Here is a 17,329-nt window from a genome sequence, read left to right as displayed (position 1 = left end):
ATCTTCAGGCTTCACTTCTAATTCTAGTTCTCTTGCTATTTCTACCACATCTGTAGTTACTTCCTCCACTTACATCTTAAACCCCTCAGAGTCGTCTGTGGAGTTTGGAATCAACCTCTTCTAAATTGCTGTTAATGTTGAGATTTTGACCTCCTCCATGAATCACAAATGCCTTTAATGGCATGTAGAATGTCGGTTTTCAATTTATTTTACCCAGGTTCATCAGAGGAAGCACTATCTATGGCAGCTATAGCCTTACAAAATGTATTTCTTAAATAACAAGTCTTGAAAGTCCAAATTACTCCTTCACCCGTGGGCTGAAGAATGGATGTTGTGTTAGCAGGCATGAAAACGACATTCGTCTCCTTGTACATCTCCATCAGAGCTCTTGGGTTACCAGAGGCATTGTCAAAGAGCAGGAATATTTTGAAAGAAATATTTTTCTCTAAGCAGTGGTATCAACAGTGGGTTTCTTCAGTAAACCACGCTATAAGCAGATGTGCTGTCATCCAGGCTTTGTCATTCCATCTATAGAGCACAGGCAGGGTAAATGTAGCAGAACTCTTTTTCAGAATGGGTGTTGGCTTTAACTTAAAGTCACAAACTGCATTATCCCCTAGCTAGAGAGTTAGTCTTTCCTGTGAAGCTTTGAAGTCAGGCATTGACTTTTCCTCTCTACCTATGAAAGTCTCAGATGGCATCTTTAACTGCTTTGTCGACATTGAAAACCCATTGCGTGGTGTGGCTACCTTCATTGAAGATCTTGGATAACTTGCTACAGCTTCTACATCAGCACTTAATGCTTCACTTTGTACTTTTATATACTGAAGATGGCTTCTTTCCTTAAACATCATGAACCAACTTCTGCTAGCTTCAAACTTTTCTTCTGCAGTTTCCTCACCTCTCTCAGCCTTCACAGAATTAAGAGGCAAGGGCTTGCTCTGGATTAGGCTTTGATTTAAGGGAATGTTGTGGTTTAAGTGAATGTTGTGGCCGTTTGGGTCTTTTATCCAGATCTTTAAGTCTTTCTTCATATCAGCAATATGGCTGTTTTGCTTTCTTATCATTTGTGTATTCATTATAGTAGCACATTTAATTTCCTTCAAGAAGTTTTTCTTTGCATTCACAACTTGGTTGTTTGGCTGGAGGTACCAAGCTTTTGGTGTATCTCAGCTTTCAGTATGCTTTCCTCACTAAGTTTAATCGTTTTTAGCTTTTAATTGAAAATGAGAGATGTGCAACTCTTCCTTTCATTCGAACACTTTGAGGCCATTGTATGGTTATTAATTGACCTAATTTCAACATTGTTGTTCCTTAGGAAATAGGGATGCCCAAGTAGAGGGAGAGGAGAGAGAAATGGCTAGTCAGTGGAGCAGTCAGAACATACATTCCCTCTCTCTTCCCTTTCTGAAATGCTAATGGCAGATATGTTAGATTTTCAATAATGTCCCGCTTGTCCAAAACTCTGTTCATTTTTTTCCCATCTAATTCCATCCTCTTAGGAATGGATCATTTCCAATAAGCCCTTGTCAAGCCTACTCTTGCTTTGTTCATTTCCATTCTGCTGTTAAGACTATCATGTGAATTTTTTAGTACAGATATATATTTTTAAGCTAATGAAGTTTGTTTTATATTAAATAGTGTCTATTTCTCTGCTGATATTTCCTATCTTTTCATTCATTATGAGCATGTTTTCCTTCCTGACCTTGGGAATAGTTTTAATAGCTACTTTAAAATCTTCCTGGGCACGGTGGCTTATTCCTGTAATCCCAGCACTTTACGAGGCCAGGGTGGGTGGATCACCTGAGGTTGGGAGTTTGAGACCAGCCTGACCAACATGGAGAAACACCGTCTCAACTAAAAATACAAAAATTAGCCAGGTATGGCATGCCTGTAACCCTAGCTACTTAGGATGTTGAGGCAGGAGAATCACTTGAAACGAGGAGGTGGAAGTTGTGGTGAGCCAAAATCACGCCACTGCACTCCAGCCTGGGCAACAAGAGCGAGACTCTGTCTCAAAAAAAAAAATATATATATATATATATATATATATCTTTCTCCAGTCATTCTGTCATCTGAGTAATATCAAGTTGTTCTTTGTTGATTGTCTTTTCTCCTTAGAATGGATTATGTTTTGGTGCTTACTTGTATGGCAAGTAATTTTTTATTGTATTTTGGATACTAAATTCCATTTTTTCTGAAGAGCTTTAATACATTTTTAAGGCAGGCAGTTAAATTGGCTAGACTCACATAGCAAACTCTGTTTCTCCTATAGCTGGCAACAGCTGAAATCCCAGTTTTGTTATTTTAAGCTAAGCTGAACTACTTGCAGTTTGCACTGTGTATATTTGGTTAGGAGTCAGCCAGAGATTTGGGGAGAGCTTATATGCAGAATTTGGGACTTCCTTCCTTATTTCAGGATTTGACAAACCAACCCCACTTTACTTTGCAGGAATTGCATTTGACCTAAACTCTGTCGTCAGATTTTTCAATCCAGCAAGTCTATAGGCTTTCTATTTAGCCAACCCGTGACCCAGACGTGAGCCTCTCCTCAGACTAAACATCTTAAAAACAGAAAACTGACTCCATGCTGTTTAATTTTTCTAAATGTTGACTCCCCTCCAGTATCTGCCTGTTTTTGTTGAGCTTCCAGTGTCTTCACATAGTTGTTCTATATGTAGGTCAGTATTTATAGTTGTTATCTGTGAGTATGTTGATTTAATACAACTACTAGGCCATCCTGGAAGCCCCCCCCCTTTTCTATACGATGCTGAATAACTTATAATTTATTTAGATATCTTGCTCCTATAAACATAAGTGAGTTAGCCTTCACATTTCTTTACTTATTCTGTTGACCTTGCCTTCAAAATATATCTAGAATCTGACCAATTCTCACACCTCTGCTATTACCACTTGGTCCTAGTTACCATTATAAATCTCTTGATTATTTCAATAGCCAATTAATGGTCTCCCTCCTTCTCCCCTTGCTCTTCTTGCATGATTTACACAAGACGCCAGAATGTTCCTTGTCATTCTTTTCGGAATCTCCAGTGCTTCCCCACGTAATTAAATAAAACCCAAATTCCATACAATGGCCTACAAAGTCATACAGGATTCAACTCTCATTGCATTTCTGACTTCATCTCATTTTCTTCTCTTTCTTTCTGATGTTACTCCACAACAAAGTAATTTTTCCAGAAAATTGCCCAATATTCTTTTTTTTTTTTTTTTTAAAGCAGAGTGCTGGCCAATTAGAATAAATGGATTGTTCTGATTCAGTGCACTGGTGCTGCTTGCATTTTCAGGCTTGCAGTGAAAAGTGAATGACTATTAAGTTTTAATTCCTGTGATTTGTCTAGTGAGTATGATACAAAGTTTAAATTAAAATAAGTCTTTAATCTATAGTTGTAGATTTTACCATGTCTTGCCTTATTCATTTTTTCATTTCTCAGCATCTTGTTAAACTCATAGATGGTAAAATTTAGCATTCTTATCAATAAAAATGTGAAATAACTTGCTATAAATTTGAGACTTATGCTTTCAGTAGCACAAATGAAGCTAAATACAGTCAAATAGTGCAGTGATTCAGCTGAAATTCTCTAAGCAGCTGGCTTATTAACAATGAAGAAAAATTCCCTTATAAATATGCTTTTCATATATATGTACTAACTTTTTGAAATTCTACATTTTAAAAATATCACCAAATCACATTTTTTCAAAAGGTATTTGGGTTCTACCACATCTGGAATGGCCATATTGCTAATAGCATTGTCATGTATTCAGTTGCAGTAATGATGGATTAGAAAAAGCACTTTTGAATAATCTGTTAAAGAATGAAAATTCCTTTCTAAATTATTTAAATATATTAACAAAACTCTATTCAGAATCAGAATTTTTTAAAGATACTATATTCTGATTGTGAGAAAACATAATACTTAATGTCAAGATGACACTTAACCAGTGAGTTACTGATAAACTTAAATTATCTCTTTTTTGATATTTATGATTTATAAGGCAGACATATATGAGCTAAAACCAATGCTGAATAAGAAAAATGTATTTATCATAAGTATGCAGATTTATTTGATCAAACATAATGTATCCAAGATCATAATGAAAATCTGATAAATGATTCTGAAATCATGAAGATGTTGACATAAAAATCCTCTATTAAAGGTACATATTTCATGGTTTAATCATGTTATTTGAATAATGGCATTTTATATTAGCTTTTCCTCTCATGTTGAAATATTAGTTGTAAATCATTACATTCAAATACTCAATTACACTAAGCACAGATTCTTCGGTTATATGGCATCTGTTAAAACCTTAATTTTATATAAATGTAGTGTGTCTTTATATATAACTTCATAAAATTGTGTATGTTCTATAGCCTTCCTATTACACATTATTGCCAGATTCTCTTCAATTAAATAATATAATGCTTTTTTTACAGTGAAGTTTTACTGAAATACATTACTAAGTCTTCAGAAGCAAGACAGGGACTATGAGTGAAATGAGACAGTTGGCTAACATCTCCATCTCCTTTTCTCTTCCGTCCTTTGCATGTCATGTCAGAGGAGAGACAGGTGAAGGAAGGTAGAACAGTGCTATTTCATGTAATATATCCACTAATTTTAGTTCCTAGGAAAATGACTGTGTTGCTCTGGCCCTGTCTCTTTGGGGAGTTATTAAATATTCATCCAGATGGCACCAAATGTTTATGCAGAAGCCAAAGGTTAAGTCTGTCAACAGCAGAAGTGCCTTAGACATGCTTACTAAATGATACTTAAATACCAGTTCCTTGGGGCCCAGATAAATCCAGCTTAAGTGAGAAATTAGGCACAGAGAGGTTGCATAGCTTTTACTCTAAGAAAACTACCTTAAATACCATAAGCAACGGAGAGAAAATCTCAGCTGGTCATTTATAAATCAAATGACATTCAATTAGCAGATGGCCCTGATGCACAAGAGATCATATAGTATTCACATGGGGGAATCGTTGAAATAATTCTTTTTCTAAGTTGGTGTGTACAGGAAACAAAAATAATTGCTCGGTAAGTGATATGGTCCCTTTCCTCCCTTCCTCTTTTACCCACTCCTTAGTTGAATGCTTACTGTGTGCTAGATACTGTGTTAAGCACTGCAGACACAGAAACAAACAATAGTCACTGTCGTTGCATTCAGAAAACCTGCATAGTTTAAGAAAAAGCAACCAATTGGTTTAAGTTGATCATTTTAAAAATGATCATCTGTGAATTGTGTATAAAATGTTTACAAGTATTTATACAACTGTAGTTACGTTCATATTATACACAGCCATCTAATTATTTCAGAGAAAATTATTTTTGACCAGAATTCTTGTGTTGTAATTTAAAGTTATTAACTTTAAATACATTTGAATCACAGGCTCAACTACTAAATAATGCTTTCTTATTAAAATTCCTAAGCAACTATAACAATCTCTTTTTAGGTGAATAAAATAGAAAGGTTCTTGTTATATGCCCACAGAGCGTAATTCCTGTTTCCATTCTGACTAGAATAAATATATGTTCTATAGCCTATATGTATTATAAATATTTATATGTACATATAAATGTATGTATTATAGCATAGTAATTAACAGGCTATTCAATTTAAGATTATTTTAAATTCCTCACGTATCAAAATCTGAGTTATTTAGATACTTTATGAGTTGCCTAAATTTGAATCAACACTATTAGTTTTCTAAAGTTGCATAATTTATATTTAGTTCATTGTTAGTTTTCTGAAACTAGTGATCCAACTCAGTATTGGGATTTCTGGGGTACTAATCTGCCAGTAGAAAGAAGGCAGTTGAAATATTTTTAAAAATCAGTCCTTTTTTTTTTTAATTTGTGGGCAAAAGACATGTAAGGGAATTAGTTGATTAAAATATGTTATTTTTCTATATTGCAAAGCTATTTTTATCTACTCTGTGAAGAAATACTGGTGAGTTGATGCTTAAAGCCCTGGAAATATTTATGTTTTAGCCTCAGGGAAGATTTATGTTTTGGAAGAACTTACAGTTGGTTCGTTCGACATGGAGGTGATTTATATGTCTTTCATTAGATGAATAATTTGAGAATAGCTCCTTCTGCCCTTCTGTTTATAGTTTGCTTCTGTTTCAAAAGGCATTTTAAATTGTTTTCATCAAAAGTCCAAATTATGCATTTTAAACCCCAATCAGTAAAACTTTCTTTCCTAAAAGTGCTATGCATTGACAATTTGTGACTTCTACAAAAGAGTTATTTTATTTCATGTTGAAATACTCAGCAATCTGGAAAAATAAATTAAAATGTATTTTAACTGCCATTAGAAAATTATAAAATGGGTAAGCCTTTTGAAAAATTATATGCAGCAAAGCATGTATTTATTTCAGCCATAAATCTACATTAAAATTAGTTTAATTCAATTATATTCTAAGCATTTAAAAATCTTTTGGTAATGTCTTATATTGATATATTAAATAGAACTAAAAAATGATTGGTCTCTAAAAAGGATTAGAATTATATTAATTCCAATTAACTGATTTTAACAAACCAAAAACCCATGCAGCTTAGCTCGGGAATTATACAGATCAAAGAACCAGGCTACCTGAGTTTGAACCTGACCGTGTTTCTTGACCTTTCTGTGTCATCTATAAAATGGGATACTAATATTTCCTGTTGCATAGTGTTGTAGTGATGATTAAGTGAGTTAATATATGTAAAGATTTTAGAACAGTGCCTGGCTTCTAGTAAATACTATTTAACTCTTAGCTATTGTTGTTATTGTTAGTTAATATGCTAAATGTGAATGGCAAAAATATCAGTAGCAATGAACCTAAAGTACTTTATGAAATAATTGCTGACAAATGTTTAAAGAGCACTTTTATAAAATTGCAGGGTTTTTATGGGTAGAATTCCTTCATCTTAAGAAAACTATTAACTATAAACTGAATTCTAAGTGTTCCCTTTACAACCAGTATAACCTTCATGAGGATAGGAACCATGTCTATCTTATTTACAACTGTATCCCCAGAGACTAAAAGTACTTGATGTAGTATAGGTACTCAATAAATGTATCTTCTTCATAGGTAGAGGAAATAAATATTTTTCACTGACAAACATATTATTAAAGTAAAATATCATCCAATCCTACAGTGAAAATATCTGCAGAAAACTGTAACATAACGTACTTGGATATCATAGTGAGGAGGCGATTCCCTCTTTCTAGCTACCAAACCTAATTAATTTAGGACAGGTGGTCACCTTCTCCCATATTAAAAATTTTCAGCAATAACAGTCTTGATGTCACTTACTACCCCTGATTATTTTTGATCAATTTGAAAGTCATGCTTTTTGTGGGAAACAGGAATTATCTCCTTAATTAAAGACTCTTATTATCTGTTCATTATTCTGCAGACATGAACAAAAGCTTTATATAGCTTAATCCATTACTAAAGTCATCTTTTGCAAAATAGAGAAACACTGAATGTAAGGCCAAGAAACCAGATTCTATCCTTAAATATGCAACTATTTTGATTTATTTACTTATTTTACCTTGGGCATATCCCTTAGTAATATGTAAGGGTCAGACAGAATGTTATTAAGGTCTTTTTCAACTCTAAAATTCTGTTATTTTCTCTTTTACCTTTCCTAAGGAATTCTATTTCCTTTAGTTGTATACCATCTAATATCTATCTCCTTAATAATATTGTTCTTTTCCTTAAATCCCTTCTATTTTATCACATTATTTTAAAATGATAGAGAATAAATATAAGGAATAGTTAAGTCAGACACATGCCCAATGTAGAAAAAGGATTAGACTTACCAGTGTCAAGAACTGTAAAAGATATGAGATTTTACCCAACTTGAATAATAACAACTTAGCCTGCCACAGTTTCATCAATCCTGGCAGAAGACATGAAACTTCTGAGTCAGAGAAAAAGGCATTATTACTAATGGCAGCAAACAGCGTGAGCCTTATGTTTGTTTTGGTTGCCCTTGCCCCCAGGTACCAGAAACAACCCAGGTAGCTGCTACATATTCGGTGGGTTTGCATCACAGCAGAGTAGGGAAGCTGAATTTTTTAAAAATGGACTGCAGGCAAACTTGCCCTTTGCCAAAAGGGAGATATTATCTTTAACATTCTAAACAGTAAGCAAATCTACCCTTGCTTTGCAGCATAAAAATCCTTTAAAAGATAGACCAGAACAAAAGGGTGGTTAGTACCTCCCTCATAAGACATGCAGAAGCACAAAAGACTCAGGGAAAGACCCATTGTCTCTCAACAATATCCATTCTTCATTTCTATACTGTCTTGGTGTCTGGCAAATTTTTTGTGAGTATATCACTCCATTAACACTCTAATCAATATTATCAATAGAGACTGTGACCAAAACTATTCAATTTGTCTCATATAGCATTTAATTAAAGGCTACTGTTAACAGAACGTCAAGCAAGTAGGTGAGGCCAGCCTGCACTATTGATCTCAACCCTGTCCCCCAGGATCCCAAACTCAAACAGCTGAATAGATCCCGTAAATCATCCAAGTCTATCTTAGAAAGCCAGATGATTTGCTCCCTACATTTCTGAATTGGCCTTTCTGTTTGTCTTGAGGCATTAATCCAGGAACATCAGCAAGGATAAGGACATTTTTTATAAAACTACAACAGACTCAGTGTGTCTCCTACTTTGGCCCAAGCGGGCAACCATAAGGATACTGAGCTAACAGTGTACTAAACCAAGTAGTCTTTAACTTTTTTTATTTAGGACCATGTCAAGGCAATAAGAATATCCAACTGGCAGAGCCAGAATTAAGTTTGAATCCTCCAGATTTCCTTTTGGCTAAGTTTCCACCATACAGGTATAAAGATAGTTCAGAACCTAGAGCAGTTAGTGCCTTACTCACAAGACGAATAGAAATGCAAAAGACTCAGAGCATTGTTGCCAACAACCAACTGTTTTGCATTGCATTTATTTATGAACAAATCTTAGCAAATGTTGCTCTTTTGTTTACTATGGCTAACTATACTGCTGACTCATTCAGCTTACAGTCAGCTCTAGTCCCAGAGTACCTTTTTTCTGGTGTTTTGCTATTCTTACTTCTCTTCAGTCTATACTGTTGATTTTTCATTCCATTTCTTGAAATTCCACATTTGTCATTTGTTTTGGTTTGTTTTTTTTCTGGCATTTCTAATTCTTTCTATTTTCCCTGTTACTGCCTTCCCTATTTTTCAGATTTTCTCATTGAGTTTCTTGTTTTCTGAGAGTACCATTCAGACCTTCTATTCCATCTGTTGTAGGCAGCTTTCTAAGCCATCTGCAGAATTCCCATTCTGTGACTACCTTTATTTTTTTTTTTTTCTGAGTTGATTCCACTGCCGCTTCTTTTCCTTGTCATCTCATTTCTTGGTTTCACTCCTTCATTTATGTGAACATATCTTTAAACAAATTATGGAAAAAATTTGAAAGGAAGGTACGTCTTCTGGGATTTTACACGTCTAAAAATGTTTTGTTTTGTTTTTTCACTTTCACACTTGATTGATAGTTTATCTGAGCATAGAATTCTTGCTGCAAAATTATTTCCCTAAGAATTATAAAGATTTTTCTCAAGTGTCTTCTACCACATGTTGCTGCTGAGAAGTCTAAGGCCTATGGATTCTTTTTCCTCTTGGGTTCCCAAGAAGGCAGAAAACAAGAATAGTGGTGTCTGCCTTATTTATCATTCTTCTCCTGAAACTTCATTCAACAAAGCAGAAGGAAGTGACATTTTCTGTGTTTCCTTTCTGGTTAAGTAGAACTACACTTACCTCTTCGCCTTCCCCTGTGCCTTGTGATTCATGATTGAGCCCTAGGATCTATGAGAGCATCTCCTGATGTGTAGTGATGAAGCAGTTGATATTTAGACACTCTTCTCCTAATAGAGCCTACTTTTCAGACCATTGTCTTGTGTGAACTCAACAATCCTTATACTATTGCAATCTTAATCCTCCCGAGAAAATGGATGCTTCTGGCAGAAAGGAGGAAGACCAGTAGAAAGAAGTTAAAAAGAGACAATACTTCCATCTATATTTTTAAAACTTAGAAAAATTTGTTACAGGATGGAGCATTTTTCTCCTCTTAAATGTTTGATTTTCAACACCTCACTCAATTGCAACTTGAGTGATAGTGTACAAACCATTTTCACAGTTATCAGCATTAAATACCTATGTCTTTCATGTAGTATGTGAGTATCTCTGTACTGATTTATTTTTTAAGCCTAAAATTACTAGATTAGGTTTCCCATGGTCTAGTCATTTATGTTGTATAACCCAAATGCAAAAGTTACCCATGACATTAAATTTGAAATTACATGTATATCATGTTGCCCATTCTTCCAAAAACATTGGAAGACATTTTAAAACCACATATGTATAGATTGTTCCTTCCGTCTGCAGTAGAACCATGTTTCCACATGGTCACTGACCTTTGGCAAAGCCAGTTCAAAAATTCAGACTATTACCATCATCAGACAAATCATTAAAATGGAGTCAATCATATGCCCACTCACATAAATCATTAAGACAGATGATACAAATGGATTTGACAGACCATGACCTACTAATTTTTTACTTGTCAACAGAGCCTCGAGTTAACTGAAATCAAATCATTTCATCTATTAGGTTAATACCAAAATATAACAAATCTATACAACGTTTTTCATAGTTAAGAATAATTTAAAATATGAAATTACCAAAATATGAATGTGCTTATGATAAATAAGTGCAAGTAAACCCAGAATAATTACCAAACCTAAAACTACATTATTAAAAACAATTTAAGTATTTTAAATAACTTGATTGGTTCTATTTTTTTATTAATTAATGGTTTGTATAGATACGTTAATCTCTTCTGTTCATGTTGTTTTTTCAGAAAGTAAGAATTTAATCCTAATCAATGTGAGATACATTAAGGAACGCAGGTTATATGTCTTCTTTTAATGAAGGGCAAACTCCTCCAAACGTAAGCATAGCATCTATTTTGCAATACTGCCACATAAGAAGTAAAAATAACTTGGATTATTTGGTATCAAGTAGGATCTGTAGATGAAGAATATAATTATCTAAATTAGATTTTCCATAGCTATAGCAGTTAATATTCTAACTGCTGCAGAAGTACCAAGAGAAGTGCAAAGAATCAGAATCTTAGCAGTCATTCATCCATTCGACACCTACTAACTGCAAGGCACACTGCTGGATAATATGCAACATGGAAAGTGAGGACATACACAACTTAAAAAATGGAAAGTCTCATAATAGGAGCAAAAATTATTTTTAGAGGAACGTTTATGAGAAGTACAGATATCACAACATCATTCCAGATTCACAGACTCTATGTTCTATTATTCAATTAAAAATGTTTTTAGCTTTATTGGCTTAATCAATAGTGACAGAGAACAAGTTATTTCAGGATCTATATAATAAAAAGATAAGTTTTCTGAGTTCAAAAAACATGGGAAGAGATTATAATTAAAATATTCCTGCAACCACATGGAATGATCATATTTCATTGTATCCCATGTCTGAATGATTTCAGGGCTCCATATGAAATTGTTAAGTTTTAAAAGCACTATGTGTAACCCCAAAATTTTGAACTTTTGAAGGCAGGATAAAATTGTCCACCCAATTAGAGAACTGGCTTACTACAATTGGTAATGATTGAATCATTCTTGTCCACCCTAATATTTCGTGAGATTTTCTATCTAGCATAGCTCTTCCTATTCTCTCTTATCAGTGCTTCCGGGGAGATTTGTCAAGGCCTTTATTAGTGTGTGAAAGAGACACTAGTTTTCCTTATTTCACAGATATCTATTTCCTAGCACACACTGACTACTGATTTTGATAAAAAGATAGGCTTTTATATAAACATAGAATTCCTTTTCTAAACACTTATGCACCCTCAGGAATATTTTTTCTTTTCATAATTGGATGAAATAACATAAAGCTGGTCACACTTTAATTTATTAACACAAACATTCTTAAATTCCACTTCTCAGAACTAATATAAAAGTCACTTCCTTTCTGGCTGCTCTAGAGATTAAAAAAAATTATGGCACTAATAGAGACATGAGAAAAGTTAAAATTAAAAAAAAAGAAAAATTACTTCTTGAGACCAGACTATATATTATATTTTTACTTATTTGCATTTTTTCTTTTATAAAACTCATTTCGTGTCCTAGAACAATTCATTTTCAAGAGAAAAAAGTACACATGTAAAACAAAATTTCATTCCAATGTCTCCAACTTAAAACTTTATTCCTGTTATTCCCATGTTAAAGGCACAAAATTTTCTGTAAAAACAGATATATTCTGTTTTCCATTTTAATTTCATACGTTCTATTTGAAACACAGAAAATCCTCTAGTAGTAGTTTAGAATTTATGCAGATTCTGCTTAATCTTATGTTTCAAGTCTATGAAGCATATTCTAAAGTAATAATCGTAACACTTAAAATACACTTGCATAACATTTTTGTTGAAGTGGGTATTAGGTATCATATGCACTGCAACATTCCTGGCAAGGGAGTGCATGTAATGCTTTAAAATGAAACTTTCCTTTTTCACTTCAGCTCCTTTTCTTTATTGAGAAGCTATAAATGTATCTTGCCTGTTTTCACAAATGAAAATATGTTCCTACGTAATTAATCTACCCTATTAACTCTATGAAACATCTGCTATATTTGTTAAACACTTCAAACTTCTGTTCTGAACCAGTTAATTCTAAGTAATTTCTCTGTTAAATATTTACATGGGCTTCCATGATGATAAGCTCTAACTTGTCTTAAATAATCAGCAGATTGTCCAGAGAGCTGTGTGAGATATAACACATTGTAATAGCTATCCACTGGAACTTAAAATGGTTAGCTGGCTTGGACTATTTTTTGCTTATTTTTATCTTAGCCAAAAGAGGTAACAGCCTTATGAATTCCATTCTTTGTCAATATTTTTAATGCCCAGAATTGTGTTAAAAGGAAAATGAATACCTATGTAGACCTCTGCAGATGTTTACATCGTGAAAATGCTAAATCCAATCTCAAATATCTCTTTCAGAAAAGTGATAAATCTGTATGTGTGCAAAGTTTTAGAAATAACTCAATTTACAGTTATTTTTATAGCCAACTAAGTAGATTAAAAATTAGAAAACATTGATAGGCATTTTTGTTCAGCAAATTAAATTGAAGAAGAAAAAACTCCACAGGTTATGCAAATGTGCTGTGTGTATAAAGATAACTAAGAATATGGTTTTCTAACTGGACAAATTATATAAATCTGTAAAACATCAGGTGTTGATCAAAAATTGGAATAAGTTCCACAACAGGGATGCTGTTACAGTGGTAAATGATTAATTTGTAAATGAACTATAAGGCAGTGTTACTCATAGGCATCAGAGAATAGAATGATCACTTCAGACTGAGGAAGACAGACAAGATTGAAAGTTCTCCCATGTGGTAATTAAGTTCAATTTTTGAAAATAAAAATGATTATATAAACAGCAGAAGTCATTTCTCCAACACCAACACTCAGTATTGTTCTAACTTGGTGTTTTCTTCTTTACAATATGCCAAATGTTTATTGAGTTCCTTCTGTAAGTGTTGCAGAGGATAGAAAGAAATTAGCCTCTATCCTCTAGAGCAGGGGTCTCCAACCCCCAGGACAAGGACTAGTACCAGTTCATCGCCTGTTAGGAACTGGACCACATAGCAGGAGGTGAGTGGTGGACAGGCTAGCAAGCTTCATCTGTATCTACAGCCACTCCCCATTGCTCACGTTACTGCCTGAGCTCCACCTCCTGTCATATCAGTGGCTGCATTAGATTCTCACAGGAGCATGAACCCTATTGTGAACTGTGCATGTGAGGGATCTAGGTTGCGTGCTCCTTATGAGAATCTATTGCCTGATGATCTGTCACTGTCTCCCATCACCCCTAGAAGGGACCGTCTAGTTGCAGGAAAACAACCTCAGGGCTCTCACTGATTCTACATTATGGTGAGTGTATAATTATTTCATTATATATTACAGTCTAATAATAATAGAAATAAAGTACACACAAAAAAATGTAATGTGCTTGAATCATCCTGAAACTATGCCCCCAATCAGGGTTCATGGAAAAATTGTCTTCCACAAAACTTGTCCTTGGTGCTGAAAAGGTTGGGGACCAATGCTCTAGAGCTCATGGTCAACTAAAAGGATAAATGAAGCACACACATAATGACCTTTACAAAGCCAGAATAAGGAAGAATTGTGGGAGGGATTCTGAGACAAATGCTGAGCTCTATCCAAGTTCAATTCAGGTAAACTGGAGGTTAAGTATGTCTGTAATTTTCATACTAAGTGATAGATAAATCCACTGTTTGACTTTACTAAATGGGAGGAACAGTGTCCTGGATCATTATAAATAATCCTGCCAGAATTTTAATTTGTTAGTTTGCTAATAGAAATTATTTTTCTACAGTTGATTGATCTGTGTTTTACTGATGACCATATTAAAATTATTTTTGCTTTGTCAATTTCAACTAATGTTGAATACTATGCTCAAAACTATTCTGAAGATTAGGAGAACATGGCTAGAATTACAAATTGGTCTTGGATCATTCAAATAGTTAATGATTCATCAAGGATTAAAAAAGAATTTCCTCAATTTTTATCAAACCCCTAGCTGGGTCCTAGACTTAACAAAAGTGAGGAAGAGGAGATCAGAGTCATGATAACATCTAGTAGGCCCGTAAGTGGTTTATGTATGTGAGTTGGTGTCATATCTGACTACTTGAGTCTCACATAGAAAAGATTATCATAAATATTTTTTGAGTTTGTTAAATACATTCCAAATCAAATGTTATATTCTTGCGTTAGGTAGACTTTGCTACATAACTTCTTTAAATAGTAAAGGGAGTAGATTTTCAATTATATGTGTCTCAGAATTAAGTGTACTCCCTGATGTGTATATGTTTTAGTAATTCATGTTTAAAAACACTGAATGAGCTGTCAACATTTGGATGAATATAAAAAATGTTATATATTAGTTTGACTATTCATGAAATGATAATAGTTGTCCTAAGGGTAGGAGAGAAGAGTTTAATCTAGAGCCAAGATCATGTCAGTCTCATAAAAAAAGACACAACTCTCTGTAATTATAAGTAATACGTGGTATATTTGAATTTCAAAATTTGTTTTTCTTATAAACACTAGGAATTTGCCATTTTAAACTTGGCCTAATTATCCAACATTACTTGATTATATATCATTTGGCAGGTTTTGTTGTTTGTTTTTTTTTTAACTACAAAGGGAACTGATTACTTCTTTTCCCTTGTGTTTTTTTCCTTCCTAAATCGATAAAACATAGGCTCCATATGCCCCTGTAGCATTAAATTGCTCCCAAAGTAGATAAAAGAAATGAAAGTGATAAATATATAAATTTCATTCAACTATTGTGGAGAAGGAGTAAGAAAGATTTGGGGGAACTGTGAAAACTGATGACATATGCAGAATTTTTTGTACTAACGCTTTAAAAAATATAGTTACAGTAATTTATACTGAACTCTGAGAATATTAATCAAATGAAAGCCATTTGATTGAAAAATTAAAATACATATATCACTTTTTTATTCAAAATAAAATTAGATTTTGAAATTAAGCCTGTATGACATTCATGAAAATTTAGTTTGTATGAAAAAATTAAAAATGAATATATACATAATAAGTAACTATAGATCATGATGAGTACATCTGGCATTTTAGTTTCAACATAGCCATCACTTTTTAGAAAAAGGTCATATTATAAAAATGAATCTTAATTATTTTAAAATTAGATAACACAAGAATTTCTTCTGGAATAAGGGGGAATAAATTTACATTTATTTGCATTTGTATTATCCGATTTTTCATTTATTTCAAACCATTTAGGGCATTTAATAGATGATGGGTTAATCATAAATATTTGGAAAACTTTTTGAAAATTACTGCCTTTATCCAAAAACTTTCATTAGAGTGGATGAGTTCCCCAATGTGTATTGTCATTTGGCCATTAACAGGCACATACCATGATGAATAAGATATAGATTCTATTATAGATTATTGCCTGGTGAAAGAAATAAATCATTACATGAATAATCACTTAAATGAATTAGTGGTAAGTATTTTAAAGAAAAAAGTGCAAGTGCAAGGCACTATGAGACTGAAATAAGGCATTGTCTCCAACTGGCAAATCAGGGAAGATCAAGCCTGATTTTCTTAGGATCAGTTTGGCTGTGATGTGAATGGAGGGAACAGTGTGTAGAATCTCAGTGTGTAGAACTAGGAAACTCTTACAGATAAGCAAGAACATGGGAGCAGTAGGAGTGGAGACAAATGGATGAATCCAAACCTGTCTTGGAGATAAAGTCAACGAGATTTGTTAACTGTATGTGAGAGAGAAGTTTGAGAGAGTTGAGTGTGGAGAATGAGTTCTAGATTTCTGGCATGAGCATGAAGAGAGTGTGGTATGGATTTTATTGATTTGGGGCATGGTAGAAGAGGATCCAGTTTTGGAGGGAGGATCCTGAGTTCAGCATTTGATGGGGTAAACTGTGGATGCCTGTGAGGTAGCAGCGGTTCCATCAAGCAGGTAGTGGGTCTGAATGCAGCTTAGAGATAAACTGGAGTTGTAGATCTGGGCATTGCTGGTCTAGAAAATCCAACACCCACAGATGTATGAGATCAATGTGAGAGAATGTGGACTGAGAAGAAAATAAGACTAAAATCTGCCACATTTAATGGTTGATTAGGGAAGAAAGAAGCAACAGGAAAGAAGTAGTCATAACTGCTGAAATTCTTTTTAAATGGCAATATCATCATTTTTTTTTTTTTTTTTTTTTTTTGAGACGGAGTCTCGCTCTGTGCCCAGGCTGGAGTGCAGTGGCGCGATCTCGGCTCACTGCAAGCTCCGCCTCCCGGGTTTACGCCATTCTCCTGTCTCAGCCTCCCCAGTAGCTGGGACTACAGGCGCCCGCCATCTCGCCCGGCTATTTTTTTGTATTTTTTAGTAGAGACGGGGTTTCACCGTGTAGACCAGGATGGTCTCGATCTCCTGACCTCGTGATCCACCCGTCTCGGCCTCCCAAAGTGCTGGGATTACAGGCTTGAGCCACCGCGCCCGGCCAATATCATCATTTTTAATTTCATGTGGAGTAAGAATTTCTATCTAAAATAAGAATCAGGAGGCTTGACTTCCAGATTAATACCTGAGATTTCCTAGGACTTTGTTATGATCTGAAAAAAAGAATGTTTATTTTCCCTACCACTTTATATTATTA

At 34.1% G+C, this 17,329-nt stretch overlaps 1 protein-coding gene across 1 annotated transcript in view; it reads left to right on the top strand.

Annotated features, from left to right (window-relative positions):
- The window catches only part of COL19A1 (collagen, type XIX, alpha 1), a 339,364-nt gene that overhangs the window by 169,669 nt on the left and 152,366 nt on the right, over positions 1 to 17,329 (top strand). The gene's annotated exons all lie outside the window — the stretch shown is intronic.

This window comes from Colobus angolensis, unplaced genomic scaffold (assembly GCF_000951035.1).
Source record: "Colobus angolensis palliatus isolate OR3802 unplaced genomic scaffold, Cang.pa_1.0 Scaffold431, whole genome shotgun sequence".
Taxonomy (NCBI): domain Eukaryota; kingdom Metazoa; phylum Chordata; class Mammalia; order Primates; family Cercopithecidae; genus Colobus; species Colobus angolensis.
Note: the sequence above shows the minus strand (reverse complement) of the source record. Positions and strands in the feature narration are given on the sequence as shown.